The following is a 6,452-nucleotide window of genomic DNA, read 5'->3' on the forward strand; positions in this document are numbered from 1 at the left end:
GAATAAATAGCCATGATGGAAAGGGAGTCCCCATGGCAGAAATTAAGAAATAAAGAACAGGAAGGATTAACCTCCAGCCTCCCGTGCTTTTATCTTTAGCATGCCTCAAAACCAAAGAGAGAATGCCTAACCATTAAAAAAAGATTAAAGGTGTTAATTAGACTAAGAAATAGAAACCTATCACCCTTACGTCAGGCAGACCAGACTAAACCTTCTCATGGATTAACACACACACACACACACACACACACACACACACACACACACACACACAAGTATCTGGTCTCTGAAATTTTGCTGATGATAGTCTCAAGTGTATCTTTGTGAACACTTTTGTTGAAACTGATTAAATTTTGAACATTTTTATAGACAGTCATTACCACTATTACTATTGAAATTGTTTTTAACATTCAATACTAAAATATAACCAACAGGATCTAGGAAGAGTAACCAAATTCATAATAATGAGATTCAAAATTGCCGATTTTTACATCTCCTTCAATCGAAGCCATGACGAAGTTAGTGCCAGATTATGTAGAGATTCTTTCATTGTTCTTTCAGGGGGAACGCATCTCAGGAGTTGAGCTGGGGAAGCAAGCAAAATAGCCACAGCCTTTGAAAGAGGAAGCTTAGGCACCGGATGGGGCTACAGGTGACTCTAGCTGCAGCTCTGGCTCTCCACTGCAGGTCCAGAGGTGGCTCCTCCCCCACTACGCCCGCAGCGTTAGGTCCTGCGTTGCTGCAGGCTGGACCACTTGTTGCTGTTGGTACTTCTCTCGCTGAAATTGCCGGGCCAGTGCCAAGTCGTTGAGACCCAGTGTGCTTCGTGGCTACTGCTGCAGCTGCAGGGACAAGGCGATCAGGTAATCCTGGTCCACCTGACGCTGTTTTCCAGGGAGCCATCCCACCTTCTGCTCCGCGGCCCTTCCGCAGGGGATGACTTAGGGTCCCACCCCACTTGCTCCTCCCAAAGAAAGCCCTGGTCGGTGACAAGTAGGTGCACGCGACTCCTGTGTTTAATCATGGTATTAAAATGGTTGTTTTGGGAAAAGATGCTAAGTCTGCTTTCGCTGGCAGCTGCCGTTAGCTCACACAGACCGTGGCGGTCAGCTGGCCGCTGTCATGTCCACGGACTGCTCTGACATCGGGCTTTCTGTCACGAGGTTGTTGTCGCTGGACTGCCTGCGGGTGGTGACCATCTCTGCCGGCTGGGTGTAACTCAGTTTCCCAACTGCGCTCACGGCCTCAGGACTGTGTGGATTAACGAGCCAGCCATGCGACAGAGGTACACTGAATAGGTCAGATATGGCACTCAGATGAATACTCAGAGTCAGAGACACCTGTGAAATTGCACATGGACACCCAGACTCTGTCCAGCTTAGGCGGAACATGGCACCACCCACATGCTTCTGAAAATGAAGCTGAAGTTCCTCTGGCTTCTGGGGCGGGATGGACAGGAGGCAGTCTCCAAGCTGGGCCACCAGCCATTGAATGTGATCACTTCCTCCCAAGGGAGCAGTGCGCGCGCGCGCGTACACACACACACACACACACACACACACACACACGCACACAAGCACACACGCGCACGCACATACACGCACGCACCCACACACACGTACGCACCCACACACACACGTGTATATGCATAGATATGGCCTGTATATGTGGCATCTTTACATAAAATTGTTACCTGGGTCTTGTATTGGCTCTTACTGTGTGCTCAAAGTGGGCCTTTAAAGTAATGTTTTCAATATTCCTTTTAGCAACTGTCTAAAAAATGTGTAAATGCTGTAATTTTTTTTTTTTTGGATGTGCCGGGCGGCTGGTAGGACCTTTGTTCCCTGCCCAGGGATTGAACCTAGGCAGTGAGAGTGGAGTCCTAACCACTGGACAACCAGGGAACTCCCGTAAATGCTATTTTTTCATATAACTCATTTTTATTTCTAGTTTCATCTTCTTTTATATTACCTTTAAGGTATGATGCAATGAAAATATTTAACATTTGAGAGAGAGAAAGAGAGTAGAGAACATCTTTACGTAAGAGAACCTGAAATATGTGTGTGTAAACGTGTGTGTGTATACAAATACACACATACATCCACACACACTAACATTTAGTAGGCCCAGACGTTCATCACAGTGCTATTTATAGTAACAAAAGTATAGAAACAAACCAGATATTCAATAATAGGGTGGTTAAATAAATTATGATGTATGCTTTAAATAAACACAGGCAACTATTTATAAGGATGCTGCATAAGTATTCCATGGAATATACATATCCAGGAAAAATGACTATATTATTTAGCAAAATAAAAATAGATTATAAGATAATATGACCCATGTGATCTTATTTTTGTAAATGTAAATTTGCACATACACACACTTTATACCAGAATATTAGTAGTAGGGATCACTTTGTGATGAAATTTTATTCTCCTATGGTAATTTAAATCTTTCCTATTTATTTGTATTTCTAAATTCATACAATCCCCAATTTTGTTTTGTTTTGTTCTGTTTTTTGCGGTACGCGGGCTTCTCACTGTTGTGGCCTCTCCCGTTGCAGAGCACAGGCTCCGGACGTGCAGGCTCAGCGGCCATGGCTCACGGGCCCAGCCGCTCTGCGGCATGTGGGATCTTCCCGGACCGGGGCTCGAACCCGTGTCCCCTGCATCGGCAGGCGGACTCTCAACCACTGCGCCACCAGGGAAGCCCTGTTTTGCTTTTAATATTATTTATAACTAGGTGCTTCTTGTTCCCTAAGGAAGGTTCCTATGTCTGTACCTAAGGCATCGGTTGCCAGATAAATCCACTGCGAGCTTTATTTAATTAGGGAGGAGCGGGCCAGGTTTTTCTTCATCAAGTTTAGTTGAAAACCTGAGACTGGACTCTTCCACTGACCCAGAATGTTAGTGTTTTTGCTGTAGACCTTACAGCATTTGTACTTTTGTTATCTGCAGGAAAAGACCCGGAAGGTCTGGATTTTGAGGTATTTTCAGTTCTTGTCCAACCATTGGTTCCTAACTAACAACTCAAGTCTAACCAACCAGTTCTTCCTTGTGTCTTTCAACTTTTCAGGATGAGAAATCATCAAAGGCCAAAATGAGCTAACACTTCTTGAATGCTTACTATATCAAGGTTTGAGTTATCTCATTTAATCTTCACAACATCTCAAGGCAATAAGTACCATTCCTATCATCTTTTTACAGATGAGGAAACTGAGGCACAGAGGGATGTAGTCATTCACTCAAGACTACCCAGCTAGTCCATAGCAGAAATGATTGTCTGATTCCAGATCCCAAGCTCTTAAACCTTCTACCACAGCTTCAGCCCATATACTTACACACACAGATACACACACACACACACACACACACACACAAACCCACAAAAAAACCCCTAGCTATAAAAAAGAGATAACAAATGCCACTATAATGATACATGTTAGATGATTTTGTGAAACAAAAAGCACAAGAAAATATGATTTAGATACTAATTCAATTAATTATATTGAAGAGTTTTCAAAATATTTTAGATCACTTCCCTTATTTGAATGCAAATGATCAAAGAATTTTTACCTAATTATCTTAAATAGTTTTTTTCTGTCATAGCACGGTATGGTACACTCAATGAGGTGACCAATGAATTAAAATTGCTATAAGCTGAAAAATAATCACCATGAATTTGACAAATTTCTTAGCTCATCAACTTACACATTTACAGCATGAGGTCAGTATTGGGTGCAAAATTCAGTCCATCATTTTACTAACAAACATTAATGACCACGATGATCAGAAATTTTGTGCTTTGCAAATTTACTATGCACTTTTCTGCATAAACTAATGGTGGGTGCTGCAGAAATACACAGGAACCCAGATTCTGCTGACCTTTATCGTGGTCGGCTGCTCCAACCTACCATGGTTCTGATCACTGGAACCCAATGGGACAGGGAGATTTTGTCACACTTGAACTCACTTTCTTACCCTGAGCCTTTTGACTGTTTCAAGTGCTTACGCTCGGTTGGCCAGGCCTTCAAGCCAGTGATCTCACATTGTGAAATAATAATTAAAAGACAGCAGGTACTTTCATTTTAATATGCTTACCTTTATCCTTTAGGGAGGACCTCAGCTGATCGACACCCAAGAGAAATATGCTTGGGTTTCTCTTCTCCCTTTTATCTGTCTCTGACTCTTGTACCCAATCTTGACATTACACATGAAAATAAAAGCCAAATCGTATTCACAGGGATTGTAAACTTCCTGATTTTCCTAACGAGGAAAGGAAAATATAATACACAAGGCCTAATAAATCTCAGGCCTATATTTGGGACTTTAGTTTTGCAATAATAACACCGTTGCTATCAATTTGCTTTACATATATGAAAAGATACAACTCTTTTGAGCAAATGATGGAGGATATTTTTTTAAGTGAACATTTTTCTGGTATTGTCTGCCTCCCACTTAACAGCCAACCACTTGGAGAGCAGTTTCCACTCACAGTTTCCTTCACTACATTTCTCAATCCACAATGCTTCTGCTTCTGCATTCACCTTCATTAGGATTGCTCTCAAGAGCTCATGCTTGTCGGGCATATTCGTGACATTCATCGATAAATTCAGTGATTTCTTTTAATGCTTATTTTAACTGGGATGTGACAACTCTATAGGATATGGCTCTGTTGGTAATTCTTGCCTTCTTGAAACACTCATTTTTCATGGCATCTGGACAACTGGGTTTTTATTTATTTTCTGGCTGCTTCTTCTAAGCCTTCTTTTTTAAATTTATTTTCTCCACCATCCCCTATAGGAATGGTTTCTATAGAATGCTGTCTTTGAATCTGCATTTCATCCCTCTTTTCCCTTCCCTTCCATTCCCGTCCTTTTTTCACTCTAAATTTCTCCCTCTTTTTCTGTCTCTCTCCTCTCTCTCTCTTTCCACCCCTCTCTCTTTCCATCCTTCCTGGTTAATCTCATTGTCTTTTATCATTTCATTAGTCTGTGTGCATGAATAACACCTGTACCTATATTTATAGCTTAGGTCTTACAACATCAAATCCAAATATTTAACTACTAACTGGGCATCTCTACCTAGATTTTCCATATTCAACTACAACTCAACATACTTCAAACTGAGCTCACCTTTTTTTCTTCCAAAACCTACTTCTTTTAGCACGTCACTCATTGTAAATTGTTCTGCTATTTACTGACTTACATAAGACAGAAAAGAGGGAATCACTTTTTACTCTTTGCTCTCTCTCCAAAATCATTCAACTGTTAATTCTGACCAATTATTCCATACTCCACTCTTGTACATTTGCTACCTTTACTAGAGTCACCCATATCTTTCACCTACAATTTTTCACTGGCATCTAACTTTCTATTTTCTACTGCAGTCAGAGTGATGTTTCTAAACTTCCAAACGGTGCGTGTCTTTCTGCTTAAAATTCTGCACTAGTTTCACATTGTTCTTGGGATCAAAATCCTTAGCTCTCTGTACTCTGTGCCTATTATATCTTCCTCTTGGGTCCCAGAGCAACTTTTCCATTCCCATCCTCATTTTCCCAAATACCTTTGCCTTTGCTCATACTATGTTCACATTTAGACATGAACGGGAACAATAAATCTTCCCTAATACCCAAGCCTGAATGAGGGACTAAATTTGATTCCATATTTCTCCATAATAACATTCATCACACTAAATCCTAGTTGCCCCTCCAGTAGGTCACAGCCCTTTAAAACAAAGATTGTACACCGTACTTGAATGTCTAGCACGTAGTAAGCATTGAGTCAGTATTTAATGACTGGCTGAATGGCTGTCCAGTGATAACTGGGGTGGGGCAATACACCCAAATTTTTGTTTATACATGGATGGCAGGTAAGACTGCTCATTCAGAAAAATGTCATTTTCTGCAAAGCTCTTTTCATTGAATATGTGAATTTAAATGCTGGAACAACCTGCCAAATGACAGAAACTTGGCAATGATGTAAGCTGGCTCGATTGAGACGTATTATTTAGTATGAGCACCAACATTTAGAAAATTGAAATCTCCTTCAGAAATCTTTTAATTAGGTAGTCTTTTTTGTTTACATATGATATTGCACATCCTGCCACTAATAGAAATTAACTTGGATTCCATTTGGAAAGCACACTGGTAATTATTCTCACTTCTCAAATAAATGCAGCAAAGGATAGCAATGAAAAAGTTTCACTTTAAAATTGAAGTTGGTGAAACTCCAATATTCCTGAACATTCATTACAGGCCCATAAATTACGTCATTTTTAAAGATTACAACCAGGACTGAGGACCTTATCAGCTATTTTTTACTTCCAAGGCACCAACAAAAACTCTTTCAGTCATAGTAAGCTGTCACCTAAGCTACAATTTTATCTTATTCTAATCTAGGGCTTCTTAAGCATTCATGGATGAACTTGAAGCATTTTGTGAAGCCC

At 40.7% G+C, this 6,452-nt stretch overlaps 1 pseudogene; it reads right to left on the reverse strand.

The window, feature by feature from the left end:
• Positions 1–710: 710 nt before the first annotated feature.
• Positions 711–4,594, reverse strand: LOC116742725 (annotated as a pseudogene).
• Positions 4,595–6,452: the final 1,858 nt, after the last annotated feature.

The sequence above is a fragment of the Phocoena sinus genome, chromosome 17 (genome assembly GCF_008692025.1).
Source record: "Phocoena sinus isolate mPhoSin1 chromosome 17, mPhoSin1.pri, whole genome shotgun sequence".
NCBI classification, from domain to species: Eukaryota; Metazoa; Chordata; class Mammalia; order Artiodactyla; family Phocoenidae; genus Phocoena; species Phocoena sinus.